Genomic DNA, 16,894 nt, shown 5'->3' with positions numbered 1-16,894 from the left:
TAACACCCCCCAAATTGCTAAATTGAGTGACAAATGGTAGGCACTTATAATCAATAGAGTGGGGTAGATATATTTTCTGGTTGCCTCCCCCAATCTATTGCCACAACTTCAGTCTTACTTAGACTGCACTTCAGCCTGTCGCATCTAGGCCCCAGTCTCACTTATAATCACTTTTGACAGAGAATGCATTGTACAGTGTAATTTTGAAATTTTTACTGGCTGAGCTATAAGCAAGGGTCTACTTCCAGAGTAAGGCCTACAACAAGGGATGAGGCTCTTGTGAGCAGGGCTTGGGGAAACTTAACTGAAACCATCGTATTTGCTCTGTAAAACTCCTTCTAGAGAGATTTAAATGATCGAGTTTTCTCTGCTGAGTACTTAAAGATTTTCTGCCTGACAGTATCCTGCATTTTCACATGAAAAGCTATGAGTGGCAGATGGAGGAAGCTAGAGTGTCTCAAAGCTTCCTTCACTGACATACAAATTCTAAATGGAGAAGATGATTATCTGACAGGCTTTGCATCCGTGCTTCCCAGCTGGCCCTTCCACCAAGCTCCATGTTTCAGTCCCCTACACTAGTATGCTAATTTTTTGTACACCAGGAAATACCCACACAAAACCTTGAACTTACTGCTCAAGGTGGGGAAGTGCACTTAATCACCCTTAAATTAAAGATTTGTATGGGATATTACAAGAGCATTTAAAAATTGTTTATTTCAAATTGTTTCTGAAAATAGTATAGCACTTGTGAAAGTGAAGAGCTGATACTACAGGCCGAAGTCATGTATAAAGCAGATAGGCTTTATGTAAGTTTTCCCCCTTGCTTTCAGGTCTGGTGGCGTACATTAGATCTGAATTACACCCTCCCTGCTGCTTCCTGGGCTCTCTACAGCTCTACTACTGTACTGCAGTGTTGCTCTGCAGTACCTTGCTCGTTAAAAGAGCACTGTACTTTCGGCCAAAATTTAAGGGTTAATGTATAATGCCCTCACTAGAAAATGTTATTGACTTTTGATTCCAATGAAAATGCACAGAAGTGAGCAGTCCAGCTTTCATGTTCCAGCTGAGTGAGGTACAAAAAGTGACCAAACAGCATCGATTAGATTCTAAAGTAACTCAGAAAAATCAGAGCTTTAAAAATTCCGTAGTAATGTCACCTTAGCACAACTTACAAATGGAAAATTGAAGTTATTTTTGTCAGGTAAAGGGACAGCAGCAGCAACATAGCTGAAGGGCCTAGACCTGGGCCCAGCCCAGCCCAGCCTTACTGCATCCCCTTTTCATTGGGGGTTAGCGCTGGGAGCGGTGCTTAAGGAAGACTTTGCAGCAACCTCCAGTCCTGAGCGTTACTGCGGACCTGTAAAGCAGGCCAGAACCAGTAAACGCTGCTTAAAAGGTCACTCTCACATGGTGCCCCAGCCTGTGCCCGGCCGCGGGAGCCCTGAGCGTTAGCAAAGGGGCAGAGCCTTGGGAAGGCAGGGACGGGGGAACTGCTTGCAGGGCGCTGAAATGGGACGGTCCGGGCTTGCTCCTAGCCCTGATTTCTCTGTGCGCGGGGCAGCCGCAGAGCCTTGCCCGGCACACCCCGTTTCCCCCAGGAGCTCCCAGCGATTGGCGCCGCTGCTGCTGCCGCCGGGCCACGTGGGTCTCGTTCTCTACTGAGCCACCTGCCCCCACCCAGGGCAGGGCTGGAGCCCGGGCTGGGCTGGGCTGCGCGTCCATTGGGGGCCGCTGCACGTAGCGTGAAAAGCACCAGCCGCCTCTGTCCCGGGGGCCACCGGGTGGCGGTAGTGGGGAAGCTGGAGAGAGGAGCCTGGCGCCGAGCTGCGCTACAGCCGCCGTTTGCTGGAGCCCCTCACCCGCAGGGAAGAGGCACCAGCTGCCCCGAGCCAGCGGTGCGCCCGCTGGGTACTGGGTGACGCGGCCCCTTTAAACAAGCGCGTGGGGGGGGGGAAGGAGGTGGTTGCAGCCCCCACGCCCAGCACACACCTCGAGAGCGCGCGCGCACGCACGCACGCGCCGCCCTCCTCCTTGCCTCCCTGCCCGGGACCTGCCGCCGCCTCGCGCTGCTCCCGCTGGCGCGCGCTGTTCCACCACCTCCCCATTGGCTGGGCGGGGTCAGCTGACCCTGTGTTATTTCCTGTGTGTGAGGGGAGAATGGAGCGAGAAACCCCCGAACCGCCGCCGCTGCGGAGCCCCCCCCGGCCTGGAGCGGGGCCCCGCCGCCCGCGCCACTGAGAGACCCCGCCCCGCGCTCCCCCCTCCGCGCGGGGGAGGGAGGGTCGCAGGTAACGGATCCCCTAGTTGCTCCGAGGGGACACTGCTCCGGGGGTGGGGGAGGGGGCGTGTGCGCGTGGGAGGGCGGTGGCGGGGCCCGGGGGGGGATGATTCACAGCGTGCGGCCCAGTGGCTGTTAGTAGGGCCCGCCCCGCTCCCCTTGGCTGACGATAAAAACCCGGTTACAAACAGGGGTGCCCAGGGACTCGGATTCGGGGCGGGTGACGAAGTAGGAGGGGGTAGGTTGAGGCGGGATGGGAGGAGATAGGAAGGTTCTTCTGGTCTCACCCTCTTCAGATTTAGTAGAATAGCTTCTTCGTTCAAAAGAGAAAATTGAAGTGTCCCACACCTCTTTACCTTCTGACCCCCAATAATGATTTGTTTTAAGACCAGTGAAGTTTGAAGTGGGGGTGAATGTGGTGTTGTGCTAGGGTGTGTGTGTGTTAATGATTAAAAAAGAGAGAGAGAGATGCACACTATATGCAAAGCAGAGGAGATGGGGTGATTGTATTATGAATACATTAAGCATGTAGTTAGCAGCACCTTGTTGCCTTCTGGATGGGCAATCTAGAACTGCTCACTCACAGGGTCTCATCAAAACAATGGGACTGGGCTTCTCTGAGGAATGAAGAGCATACTTCCTGAGTGTGTTGTGTTGATGCCTCTCCTTTTAGCTACCAGTTGTATTTACAGTGGTGCGCCCACCGGGTACTGCGTGGTATGGCCCCTTTAAACAAGCGTGTGGTGGGGAAGGAGGTGTCTGCAGCCCCCATGCCCAGCACACACCTTCTGTGATCTCTTGTCACAGAAAGTGCCTTATTCTCTACCCACCATGGGAAAGAGAAAGTTATAATGTATTAAATATGCAAGAGATAAGATAGATGAAGATATCTTTTATTGGACCAACTTTGTTAGTGGAAGTTACGAGGTTTTGAGCTACACCAAGCTCTTTCTCAGATGTGGGGAAGATCTGCTTTCTTTCCCAGACCTTAAAAAGTCCTTTGTGTAGCTCAAAACTATGTAGCTTCCATCAACAAAGTTGGTCCAATAAAAGATATTTCATGATCAACCAACATTGTCTTTTTCATATCCTGGGACCAATGTTGCTACAACACTGCAAACATTAACTGTGCAAGTTAGGTAGGCAGATTGTATTGGGATTCTGTTATTAAAAGGGTGGGGTGTGAATCAACAAGTGATCCATTGTGGCAGAGTCAGGGGAAACTTTTCATCCAGGCAGCTTTCCCCCATGCCTTCCTGGTTGTTCTCCATCCTTTTCCATACTCAGTACAACACTGGTGTCATGCCATGTTTGAGTGTAAATTGGCCCACAGGCACTGGCTTCCTTCCGGGGGGAGGGATAGCTCAGTGGTTTGAGCATTGGCTTGCTAAACCCAGGGTTGTGAGTTCAATCCTTGAGGGGGCCATTTAGGGATCTGGGGCAAAAATTGGGGTTTGGTCCTGCTTTGAGCAGGGGGTTGGACTAGATGACCTCCTGAGGTCCCTTCCAATCCTGATATTCTATGATTCCTATAGGCCCCGGGGGATGTTCAACAGCTGTTCCGCAGCATGCAGGAGGCACTGGAAGGGAGGCGGAGGAGTTGATCAGTGGGGCTGGTGGGAGGCTCTAGCGGGGATCTTCGCTGCCTGTCGGTGCTAAGCACCCTGTAACTTTTTTTTTTCTGTGGGTGCTCCAGGGCTGGAGCACCCACGGAGTCAGTGCCTATGAACTGGCCTTATCTTTAGCCCTCAACATGACAACCCTTCCAGTATGATTGGGGGGGGGGGGGTGCAGTTTGACTGGGCCACACCCTTGCTCTTTTTCTGATGTGTCGTTACTTGCTCTTTTATTTAAAAAGAGGTTGGGGGGCTTAGAGATTTGGGAATGGTATGCTCATATCCTTAGCAATTGAAACATGTTACAATCTGCTGACTCATCAGTGGATAACTGTAATGAATTATTTCAGAGTAGCAGCCAGGTTAGTCTGTATCTGCAAAAAGAAAAGGAGGACTTGTGGCACCTTAAAGACTCAACAAGTGAAAAATTTGTTAGTCTCTAAGGTGCCACAAGTCCTCCTTTTCTTTTTGTAATGAATTAGTGGTTCTTAGTACATTTTGTAGTGGGCAGGTGCCCACACCACAGTCAGATCTTTTGGCCAGTGTCAGTCAAGACTGAGTGGGATAATGGAGGCTGAACTCCTTTCAAGTTTGGGTTCTGATGCATTAGCTGGGCCTTGTGTGAGAGAAGCTGTTTTCTTTTGGGGACTTTCAGTATGGCACCTTTCACCATCACAGGTTTTTGGGTTTTTTTTTAAAGAGTGGTTTTGAATTTTTCCTTTTATTAAAAAGCTTATTGCACCTACTTTTTTTTTGGTTGAAGAGTTTTCTAAACCCAACACCTTAAATGGGTTTTCATATTTTTCTAACACAACTTGGATTATATGTATCTGTGTTTTTGTCTGCTGTATCTTCTCAGTAAGGTCCCTTGACGTAATAAAAGAGGGGCAGTGACAGCCCTGTTGCTCTGTAGAAGCAACTGTGATGGGAAGAGGGTGTTTGGCTGGCAGGCTAGTCATATATTCCTTGATTGATAAACTTTTGTTAATGGTCTGAGGAAAGCAGAATAGCATTCGACCATTTCAGTAAACTCCAGGCCTTCAGAAAATGGATCACTTGTTTACCCATGGCAGTGATTTGCAAATCTGATGTTACTTCTGAATAGTATTATGATACCATCACTTAGATCAGAGTGTGTGACTCGCAGCTGTATAATCCCAGTAGGTGAGGATGACGTTTGGGTGCCAGCACTCTTCCACGTGATCTTGGAGAATCTGGTAGCCTTGTGTACCTGCTGTACTCTCAGACTCAGGTATCTGTGAGAAACCTTTGGATATTCTGACAAGTTAGGTTCTTCCCAACTGCCTGCTTATACATCCTGATAGTGCCCCGTTGCATTTATTTCTCTGGTAGAAAAGGTTAAGTCTCTGTTTGACAAAATGTAAATTTGGACTTTGATCTTTAAATCAGGTTCCAGGGGCTTTAGGAATGATGGGACCTTTGTTTGTGCTAAAACCTGCACTTAAATGAACCTTTATGGTCCCTTGGCAGATTATAAAGGAAAGTCCCCAAAGCGAAGAGACCAATCCCCTGCAATGGAGCATCTGAAGAGAGATTCTTTTTAAGATGACCTAAAAACCAGAAAAATAATTAGGTTTGTGCTTTTCTTGGTGCTTTGATACATAAAGAAAGCCTGCAGGGTGTTTGTAAGCAGGGTTTAAAATAAATTTTAGCTAAGGATTATTAGTAATGTCAAGTTTTACCTCTGATGGCGTACTCATTGGCGGTCTTATGTGTGTGGGGAGCTGTCTCAGCCCTTCATTGGCTAGGTGAAGATGTCCTTACACAACTTTTCTTCCAAGTCTTTGAAAGGATGTTCGTTTGTTTAATCTATTTAAAAGTAACATCATCGGTTAATTCAATTTCACTCATGATGTCTTGGTTCTGTTAGTTCTCCAGATATCTATAGTCTTCAAGAAAAACAGGGATGGATAAGACCTGTTTTTTTTCCCTAAAGCAGAAACAAATCCTTTCATGTCTCCTTTCATGCCTTTATACATTATTAAAAAGAAAAGCAGTGCATGGTCCTATTATTTTTTTCCTTCGCAGGTCATCTTTAACTAAAGCCCTTGCAGAACTAAATGACAATGGGTGCTCTTCTTGGAGGGCCACTTCGTAGAATTTGTACTACACAATTCCTGTTGCTCTTGTTGCAGCTTGAAAGGTTACTATCTGAAATGAGGGTATAATATGTAATCGCCTCAGAGGGTTTCATACTGCTTGCTTGATTTCCCTATAATGTGAGACTGTTGGGTTGGGTATATCTAGGCATTTGTAGCTGGCTCATGCATATCTCTAGGGTGGCTTTTTAATTAGAATGTATATTTTAGAAAAAATCTTTAAACTAGTTCAAGTAAACTTGATGCTTATGAAAGGCACTGGACTAAGAGTTTGAGCATGAAAGCTTTTAGATAAACAAAACAACCCTGGCTTTCCTCCTCCATCACCTAACAGAGTCGGCAGTGCTAGTTTCTCCAGCACCATTGTGCTTCTGACCTGATCATGAGAGGATTTATTTTTATGCTGTTTAGTCCCTATGTTTGGCCTTTTCTAACGCTGAAATGTTACGGGCCATGCAAGGATCTAAGTAGACTGCTGACTACTGCCAGCTGCAGTAGTGGCTTTTGTGATTTAGACTTTATCCACAAGTAGTTACTGAATTGAAATCAACCATCTCTTCTCATTCAAGTCGTCAAGCTGTCATCAATGGCAGTATTTTAATCACAATTATTCCATGTTGGATTTAAGTCTTTTTGAAAATTTTACTGTTTTAGATGTGGACTTTTTTGTAATACTTTGGTAAATATGGCTTAAAACGATCTAAAATATTTTAGAACGGTTTTGTTTTGATATCCTTTTTCAAGAGAACTTTTATATAATGGTTTTATGAAGTAAAGAGTTAATTATATGGGGAGCTAAGCAGAATCTAAACCATGGGCTGTGTACATATCCCTCTTAAACAGTGTTGCTACTGTGAAGAACGAGCACAATATTCCCTACTTTTGACATCTTGAATGGCTGTGTACAACTTAACTGACTTTTCTCAACCCTAAACTGCAGTACCCCTTACTCTCCTAGTCCTGGGTTCCCTCGCAGCTCTCCTGTTGGACCACAGTCTTGACCTATAGTATCCTGTGTTGTTCTGGTCCTAAACTTCCATGGACAATTTGCCAGTACATCTCCATGCTAGTTTGCAGAGCCTGGCTGTTCCACTCCTTGCTCTCTTGAGCTGATCCTGTCAATTATATTAATTTGCTGTGGTTTTGTAACATCCAGGGTTGGGTACTAAGTTGAAACTTGCCAAGTTGCTATGAGTGATCTAAACACTAACCCAATATGTACTTGGAACATGGACTCAGTGACTCTTTCAAGAATTTCCCCCCCTACACTCGAAAAAATAGAGGAGTGCTGCAGAGACAGTATGCTGAACTCTGAGGGTGCAGTGTTCCTTGTGTCTGCTTGGTGAGTGTAGGTATAGAAAGTAGAAAAGCTTGTGGTCTCAGAGAACTTTTTCCAGGAAGAATAGTGTCTGCAATTCAGGCTTTAGAGTTGGGTGGTGCTCATTGAGGATGTGTGGGAGAGTGGATGGAATGTGAACAATTTATTATTAATCTAAATCTAGAAATACTTTAGCATGAGAACATTCATTACATTACCGTATCATGTTATGTAGTCTTGTCTTGGTATAGTTGCAAATGCATTGTTTTCTATGTAAGCTGATTTTCTTCTTGTTTTCCTCTTTCTGTGTAGTGTGTTTTTACAGTTACCAAAATAACTTAAAAAATCAGTGTAAATAAAGCCATGAAGACTTAAGGCTGAGGCTGACCACTCATCCTAAATTCATTCTGTTTTTCTTGAATGGGGCAAAAATTGTTTGATTCTATGGGGGGAAAAATAACACTGCCCATCTTAACTTGCTCTCCCTCAAACCGGAGTAAGAAATGCTAGAGGGACTGGCAAGCACCTGCTTATGAGATTGTTTAATGGCAGTGAATATGGGACACCTTTCCTTCACTTTTGTTCCACTAGGTTAGTGGGGAGGGTGAGGAAAGAGTTGAAAGGTTCTTCTCCCTAAGGGCTTTGTTTGAAATCTGTTGAGACTCAATCTGTCCTAGAATAGTTGTTCCATTTGAAAAACCCTGATATTTTACTTGGCTGTGTTTCAAATATAGCAAGTGGAAAGAAACAAGTAAGGTGACTCTTCCTCTCTCCATTCCGTCCACATGGGGGGGTGGGGGTGTGTGTGTGTGTGTATATATCTATCTATCATAATGTCACACACAAATGGAATACATGATTACTTGATGTAAGGGTTTTATCATCCTGGATTACGGTGTCACATTACTGCTGTGTGTCAAATCCACTGTACAGGCCCTCAAGATGAGTGTCAATAATAGGTATGTACAACGCCAGAATATACTCTTTTCTGCAACTGCTTTCCCTTTCTCTCTCATCCCCTATATTTTCTTTTTCTTGTCCCACTTCCCCACACAAAATAATTTTCATTACTCTCCAGATTCTCCTCACTGCTTTGACTGTGGGTAGGGATTATTTTACCCCTCCTTTTTTTAGCATCCTGGCTCCTGCAGTTTTGGAGTAAGTGTGGTGGCTGTTCTCTTCTGCTCCTTCCTCCACCTTTTTTTTTTTTTTTTTTGAGGGGGTCCCCCTAATCACTAACTTCAGGGCTTCCTCTGCTCACACATTCTAAGCCACAGAAAGAAATTGACATGATTCTTGTCAGTTTCATTTAGAAACCTGTGGACAGCTATGAAACTGACAAGAATCTGCTCAGTCTTACTCTGCTGCACTTTGGGCTTACAAGCTCCAATTTTGTTTTGTTGGCCTTGCTGAGGAAGCAAAACTTATTTTTTTGGTTGGGGAGGGTTGGCTGGAAAAGCAAAGATGTATAACATGAACAGGTGTAGGTATCCAACACTAAAATAGTGAAGAGATTAACTAGAAGCTCCTCCGAGCAGGAATATGAGGCCTAATTGAAAGCCTATTTAAGTCAGTGAAAAGGTACCCATTGACTTAAGTGGACATTGAATCAGGCTCGCAGAGAGCAGGCAGGGAGAAGAAGCTCACCCTCGTAGACTTATAGATATTAAGGTCAGAAGGGACAATTATGATCATCTAGTCTGACCTCCTGCACAATGCAGGCCACCGAATCTCACCCACCCACTCCTGCAATAGACCTATCACCTATGTCTGAGCTATTGAAGACCTCAAATCATGGTTTAAAGACTTCAAGATGCAGAGAATCCTCCAGCAAGTGACCCATGTCCCATGCTGCAGAGGAAGGTGAAAAACCCCCAGGGCCTCTGCCAATCTACCCTAGAGGAAAATTCCTTCCTGACCCCAGATATGGTGATCAGCTGAACCCTGAGCATGTGGACAAGATTCACCAGCCAGATACCCAGGAAAGAATTCTCTGGAGGAACTCAGATCCCACCCTGTCATAAATATAAAGGGAAGGCTAACCACTTTTAAATCCCTCCTGGCCAGAGGAAAAAACCCTTTCACCAGTAAAGGGTTAAGAAGCTAAAGATAACCTCGCTGGCACCTGACCAAAATGACCAATGAGGAGACAAGATACTTTCAAAGCTGGAGGGGGCGGGGGGGAGGGGAACAAAGGGTTCTCTCTGTCTATGTTGTTGTTTTTTTGCCTGGACCAGAGCAAGAATGCAGGTCAGAACTCCTGTAAAGGGCTAATAAGCAGTCTAGTTAGATATGCGTTAGATTCTGTTTTGTTTAAATGGCTGATAAAAATAAGTTGTGCTGAATGGAATGTATATTCCTGTTTTTGTGTCTTTTTGTAACTTAAGGTTTTGCCTACAGGGATTCTCTGTGTTTTGAAACTGATTACCCTGTAAGGTATTTACCATCCTGATTTTACAGAGGTGATTCTTTTACTTTTTCTTCAATTAAAATTCTTCTTTTAAGAACCTGATTGCTTTTTCATTGTTCTTAAGATCCAAGGGTTTGGGTCTATGTTCACATATGCAAATTGGTGAGGATTTTTATAAAACCTTCCCCAGGAAAGGGGGTGTAGGGCTTGGTGGTGGCAGCAATAAAGCAATAAATCAGCAATAAAGTAGGGTTTGGGAGGATTTTTGGGGGAAAGACGTTTCCAAGTGGGCTCTTTCCGTGTGTGTATATATGTGTGTGTGTGTGTGTGTGTATATATATATATATATATATATATATATATATAATTTGTTAGACGCTTGGTGGTGGCAGCAATAAAGTCCAAAGGTAAAATAGTTTGTACCTTGGGGAAGTTTTAACCTAAGCTGGTAAAAATAAGCTTAGGGGGTTTTTCATGCAGGTCCCCACATCTGTACCCTAGAGTTCAGAGTGGGGAAGGAACCTTGACACACCTCATCTAACATTCCATCTCAGGCCATTGGGCCTATTTACCATGAATAGTTAAAGATCAATTAATTGCCAAAATCATGTTATCCCATCATACCATCTCCTCCATAAACTTATTGAGTTTAATCTTGAAGCCACATAGGTCTTTTGCCCCCACTTCTTCCCTTGGAAGGCTATTCCAGAATTTCACTCCTCTGGTGGTTAGAAACCTTTGTCTAATTTCAAGTCTAAACTTCCCGATGGCCAGTTTATGTCCATTTGTTCTTGTGTCCGCATTGGTACTGAGCTTAAATAATTCCTCTCCCTTTCCAGTATTTATCCCTCTGATATATTTATAGAGAGCAATCATATCTCCCCTCAACCTTCTTTTGGTTAGGCTAAACAAGCCAAGCTCCTTGAGTCTCCTTTCATAAGACAGGTTTTCCATTCCTCCGATCATCCTAGTAGCCCTTCTCTGTACCTGTTCCAGTTTGAATTCATCCTTCTTAAACATAGGAGACCAGAACTGCACACAGTATTCCAGATGAGGTCTCACCAGTGCCTTGTATAACGGTAGTAACACCTCCTTATGTCTACTGGAAATACCTACCCTTTCTGCAGCTCAGTGAGAAAGGAGGATCTGGAAGCTATGGCTATACTAGTGAGCAGACAGCGGTGCAGCTGCACGGATGTAGCTGTGCCGCTGTAAATTCTCTTGTGTAGCCGTTCTAAGCTGACTGGAGAGAGATCTCCTGTTGACTTAATTAACCTACCCTCAGCAAGCGGCAGTAGCTATGTCGGCAGAAGAAGCTCTACTGACGACCTAGTGCTGTCCACACCGGTGCTTAGGTCAGTGCAATTTAGGTCACTTGGTGGCTTATTCACACCTCTGAGCGACATTACTTATACTGACAAGTGGTAGTGTATACATACCCCTAGTCAGAAAGGAGGAATTGGGAAATTAATTATTTTGCTTACACACAAGGAATATTTCTGCTAACCAAGAGGCTTTGTTAGGGCTTGTCTACACATAGTTATTCCCAATTCCATGGATGGGCACTTTTATTCCAGAATTAGAGTCCACACATGGAGTTAATTAGGAATAGCTCTATATGTAGACCAGCCTTGGTTAAGGACTGCTTATTTTTGTTTTTATCTTCTTGCCACTGCCTCTCACTTGAATTTAGGCTTCTAGATAAGAGATTGAAGTGCATGACGTCCATGGTAGCATTCTCTGAAATGCTTCCCCTTCCACACGCAGGGTCAGTTAGACAGAACTGCAGGGTATCAATGCATGTATGAGACGATGGTGTAGGGAGGAGGGGTTTAGGTTTATTAGGAACTGGGGAACCGTTTGGGAAAGAAGGACCCTATACAGAAAGGATGGGCTCCACCAAAGCCAAAACAGAACCAGATTGCTGGGATGTAAAATTAAAAGGGTCATAGAGGAGTGTTTAAGCTCAGGACTGTGGGAAAGCCAACAGGTGAAGAGGAGTGCACAGTTTGGACAGACATGTTCTTTAGGGGAGGCTTTATTAAAGGGGATATGTGACGTTCCCCTGGTGTTATCTGGACCGGTGGTCTGCTAGGTCACTCCAATCCTTGACCCTGGGAGCCAGCCTTACCCTGCTCTGCTGTGAGAACCCCCACTCCCAGGCTGTTCACCTACAGCCTCTGGCATGTAAGCTGGTCCCAGCTACGTGAGTGAGCACTTTTGTCCAGCAACTGCTTGGATTGTGCAACTGAATGACACTATCCGATATCTCCGGTCTCAGACACAACCCTAGGAACCTCTGTCTTGCAGTGTCCAGTTATGTCCGCTGGATGCTGCAAGCTTGTATGAGTTCATCAGTTTAACAAAGAAATTGGTATGTACCAGGCTTGTTATCCCAAGAGGAGTCTCTGACCTGCTCCAAACCAAACGCGCTGCTTCAGGTAGAATAAACAAACAAATTTATTAACTACAAAACATTGACTTACAATCACTTAAAATCTAAGCACAAGAAGTCAGATTTGGTCAAATGAAATAAAAGCAAAATGCATTCTAAGCTGATCTTAACGCTTTCAGTGCCCTTACAAACTTAGATGCTTCTCACCACAGGCTGGCTGGTTACTTTTTAGTCAGGCTCTCCCCTTTGATCAGTGCTTCAGTCACTTGGTGGCGGTGTCTGTAGATGGAGGTGGAAGAGAGAAAGAGCATGGCAAACATCTCTCCCTTTTACCATGTCCTTTCTTTCCCTTGGCTTTTTGTCCTCCCCACCCCCCATTTCAGAGTCAGGAGAGCATTACCTCATCGTAGTCCCAAACTGACCAACGGGATGGGGGTGACTCACTTGAGAGTCCAACATATCTTTTCTTGCTGCCTAGGCCAGAGTCCTTTGTTCCTGTGAGGCTGGGCTGGGTTTGTGCCATATGTGCCCTGATGAGGTGTGAACTGCCCATCTGCTTCTGGAGAATTTTGCCTGGGCTTGTTTTAGGCTATGAGGGCACATTTTCAGTCTCATAACTATATGCATGAAATTACAACCTATAACATTACTATAATAACAATGCTCGGTGCATCATGAGCCTTCCAAAGACACCTGACATGACAAACTTTGCATTGGATACCACACAATCATATTATAAGGATGCACATGGGGGTGCAGGGTGTTCGCCTGAGATACAGAGTGTCACAGGATACTATATATCCTACTAAAGAGGAAAGGAGAGAAGTTAGTAAAGTACACAGAGGAATGGAAAAGAAACCGATGAAAGAGTTCCATTCAATTATATCACATAGTGGCAGACAATTAAAAAATGACAAATTTTGTACAAATGCTAGAAGTCTAAATACCAAGATAGGTCAATTTGAGTGCCTGATATTAAAAGAGGATCTTGATATAATAGGCATTGCAGAAGCTTGGTGGAATGATAATCAATGGGACATGGTAATACTGAGGCATAAAATATATAGGAATGACAGAGTAGGTTGTGCTAATGAGGGAATGATGCTATATGTGAAGAAGGCATAGTAAAAATCTTAAATAAATCAAACAGTACCATAGAGTCTCAATGGCTAGAAACTACATGCTTGAATAATACGAGTATAGCACTAGGAATATGCTGCTGACCACCTGACTAGGATAAGGATGACTATAAAATGCTCAGGGAGATTAGAGAGGCTACAAAAACAGAAAACCAAATAATAATGGGGGATTTCAACTATACCTGTGTTGACCAGGAACATGTCCCCTCAGGATGGATGCAGAGATAAAATTTCTAGACACCATTAATGACCCTTCTTGGGGCAGCTAATCCTGGAACCCACAATGGGAGAGGCAGTTCTTGGTTTAGTCTGAAGTTGTGCATGGGATATGGTATAAGAGGTGACTATAGCTGAACCATAATGTATTTAACATCCTTGTAGGGGGAAAAAATACCAATGAAACCCACCACAGTAGTATTTAACTTAAAAAAAGAACTAAACAAAAGTGAGGAAGCTGTGGAAATTAGAAGGAACAGTCACGAGTGACATGCCTGCAAGCTGTATGGAAACGTTTTAAAAACACCTTAATAGAGGCTCAAACTAAATGTGTAGCCCAAATTAAAAAACATATTAAGAGGACCAAAAAATGCCACCATGGCTAAACAACAGAGTAAAAGAAGACATTAGAGGCAAAAAGTCATCTTTTAAAAATTGGAAGTCAGACTCTACTAAGGAAAATGGAAAGGAACATAAACTCTGGCAAGTCAAGTGTAAAGCTATAATTAGGCAGGCCAAAAAAGACTTTGAAGACCAACTAACAAGACATACAAACTAACAGCAAAACTTTTTTTTAGTACATCAGAAGCAGGAAGCCTGCCAAACAATTACTGGGTCCACTGTACGATCAAGGCACAAAGGAGCACTCAAGGAAGACAAGGCCATTGCGGAGAAGCTACATTAACTCTTTGCATTGGTCTTCACTGCAGTGGATGTGAGGGAGATTCCCACACCTGAGCCATTTGTTTAGATGACAGAGCTGAGTAACTTTTTCTGATTGAGGTGTCAGTAGGGGAAGTTTTGGAACAAATCGATAAATTAAACAGTATGTAGTCACCAGCACCAGATGGTATTCACCTAAAAGTTCTGAAGGAACTCCAATACGAAACTGCAGAACTACTAACTGTGGTATGTAACCTATTGCTTAAATCAGCTTCTGTATCAGATGACTGGAGGATAACTAATGTGATGCCAATTTTTTTAAAAGGTTCCTGAGGCCATACTGGCAATCACAGGCCCATAAGCCTAACTTCAGTACCAGGCAAATTGGTTGAAACTGTAGTAAAGAGCAGAATTACAGGAAACATAAATGAACACAATTTGTTGGGGAAGAATCAACATGGCTTTTGTAAGTGAAAATCATACCTCACTAATCTATTAGAATTGTTTGAGGCAGTCAACAAACATGTGGACAAGGGTGATCCAGTGGAGATAGTACACTTAATCTTTCAGAAAGCCCTTGAGATATGGTCTCACTAAAGGCTCTTAGGCAAGCTAAGCAATCATGGAATAAGAGTGAAGGTTCTCTCATGGATCAATAGCTGGTTAAAAGTCAGGAAACAAAGGGGAGGAATAAATAGTTTTCACAATGAAGAGAGGTAAATAGTCGGGTTTCACAGGGATCTGCACTGGAACTAGTGCAGTTCAACATATTCATAAATTATCTGGAAAAAGGGGTAATCAGCGGTATCAGTAAAAATGTGCAGACAATGCAAAATGACTCAAGATAGTTAAGTCCAAAGCAGACTAAAGAGTTACAAAGGGATCTCACAAAACTGGGTGACTGGGCAACAAAATGGGAGATGAAATTCAGTGTTGATAAATGCAAAGTAATGCACGCTGGTAAACATCCCAACTATACATACAAAATGATGGGGTTTAAATTAGCTATTTCCACCCAAGAAAAAGATCTTGGAGTCATTGTGGATGGTTCTCTGAAAACATCTGCTCAGTGTGCAGCAGCAGTCAAAAAAGCTAACAGAATTTTAGGAACCATTAGGAAAGGGATAGGTAATAAGACAGCAAATATCATAACACCCTTATATATATATTCATGGTATGCCCACACCTTGAATACTGCATGCAATTCTGGTCACCCCATTTCAAAAAAGTGTATTAGAAATGGAAAAGGTACAGCGAAAGGCAACAAAACTTATTAGGGGGTATGGAACTGCTTCCATATGAGGAGAGATTAAAAAGACAGGGACTTGTCAGTTTGAAAAGAGTCAGCTATGGGGTGTCTATGGTAGAGGTCTATAAAATCGTGAATGGTGTGGAGAAATTGAATAAGGAAGTGTTATTTACCCTTTCACATAACACAAGAACCTGGGGTCACTCAAAGACTTAATAGGCAGCAGATTTAAAACATATCAAATGAAGTACTACTTCACACAATGCCCAGTCAATCTGTGGAATTCATTGCCAGGGGATATTGTGAAGGCCAAAAGTATAAAGAAAGATTCAAAAAAGAATTAGATAAATTCATGGAGGATAGGTCCATCAATGACTTATTAGTCAAGATGGTCAGGGGTGCAGCTCCATGCTCTGGGTGTCCTAAACCTCTAACTGCCAGAAGCTGGTAGTGGATGATGGGATGGATCACTCAATAATTGCACTGTAATGTTTGTTCCCTATAATGCATCTGACATAGGCCACTTCTGTTCTTGTGTTGAGGCAAGGTAGTTAGTTTATCAATTTTTTTCTTGATGCCTGGGGCTGTATAAGGAAGTGGGGAGAAGCACTGTTGCCTCTTCATATACCCTGTTCTAACAAGCCCCTAGGATCTTCCACTGTGCCTACATCACTGGTTCTCAAACTTTTCTCTGCTGTAGCCCGCCTGAAGCTCCAGGGGCTCTTCACTCCACCTTCTGGCCGGTGACTGCAGGAGGATAGGACAGGGGCAGGGGGGCCAACAGCTTGCGCTCTCAGGAGGGGATGGGAGAAGAGAGGGAGTTTGAGTTCTGATTGGTTGCTCCTTCCATGGAGAAGGTGGGCCAGTGAGGCGGACAGCCAATCAGAAGGTGGCTTCCCCCATTTTAGTTTTTAAAAAAATTCTGTGGCACACCTGTTGGGCCTGATGGGGCACCAGTTGGAAAACACTGCCCTACCTCGTAATGAGGGTATGATGATATACTCCTTATCCATGCTCTTCATATTTGCTTTTTGGACTAGGCTGAAAAAAGCCCTGGTCCTCACGAATGGTGCCTCTATTTTTTTTCCAATGTATGGAATGAATGACTCTCAGAGCTCAAGTCTAAAACCTGTGGACCTGACTTTCAGAGGTCAGCTCTTGTTGATTTCACGTGAAGTCCTAAGTATCTGGCACTTCTGAAAATCATGCCCGACGAGCACAGTCTCTCCCATTCTTATTTCCTTTCCACTTACTTACCAATTTATCATTCCTCTCCATTGACTGAGGCTTGGAATACACTTACAACTAATATTGGTGTAGCTGTGTTGGTCAGGGATATGAAAAATCCACATCCCTGACTTGCATAGCTATGCCGACAGAACCCCCAGTGTAGATGCGGCTTTGCAAACAGAAGAGTGCTGCTTTCAGTATAGCTAATGTTTTTTCATGAGGTGGTATTGCTACACTGACAGAAAAAAGGCTTCTATCCA

At 44.0% G+C, this 16,894-nt stretch overlaps 1 protein-coding gene across 5 annotated transcripts in view; it reads left to right on the top strand.

The window, feature by feature from the left end:
- The window catches only part of TCF20 (transcription factor 20), a 210,019-nt gene that overhangs the window by 103,664 nt on the left and 89,461 nt on the right, over window positions 1-16,894 (top strand). The window contains exon 1 of one of the 5 annotated variants that reach the window (XM_074941730.1): window positions 2,155-2,288. The exons of the other annotated variants lie outside the window; for them this stretch is intronic. The gene's annotated coding sequence lies outside the window, so the exon portion shown is untranslated. Of the gene's footprint in view, window positions 1-2,154; window positions 2,289-16,894 lie in introns of those variants that run through there. 5 annotated transcript variants of the gene reach the window in all.

This window comes from Natator depressus, chromosome 1 (assembly GCF_965152275.1).
Source record: "Natator depressus isolate rNatDep1 chromosome 1, rNatDep2.hap1, whole genome shotgun sequence".
Lineage (NCBI taxonomy): Eukaryota > Metazoa > Chordata > Testudines > Cheloniidae > Natator > Natator depressus.
Note: the sequence above shows the minus strand (reverse complement) of the source record. Positions and strands in the feature narration are given on the sequence as shown.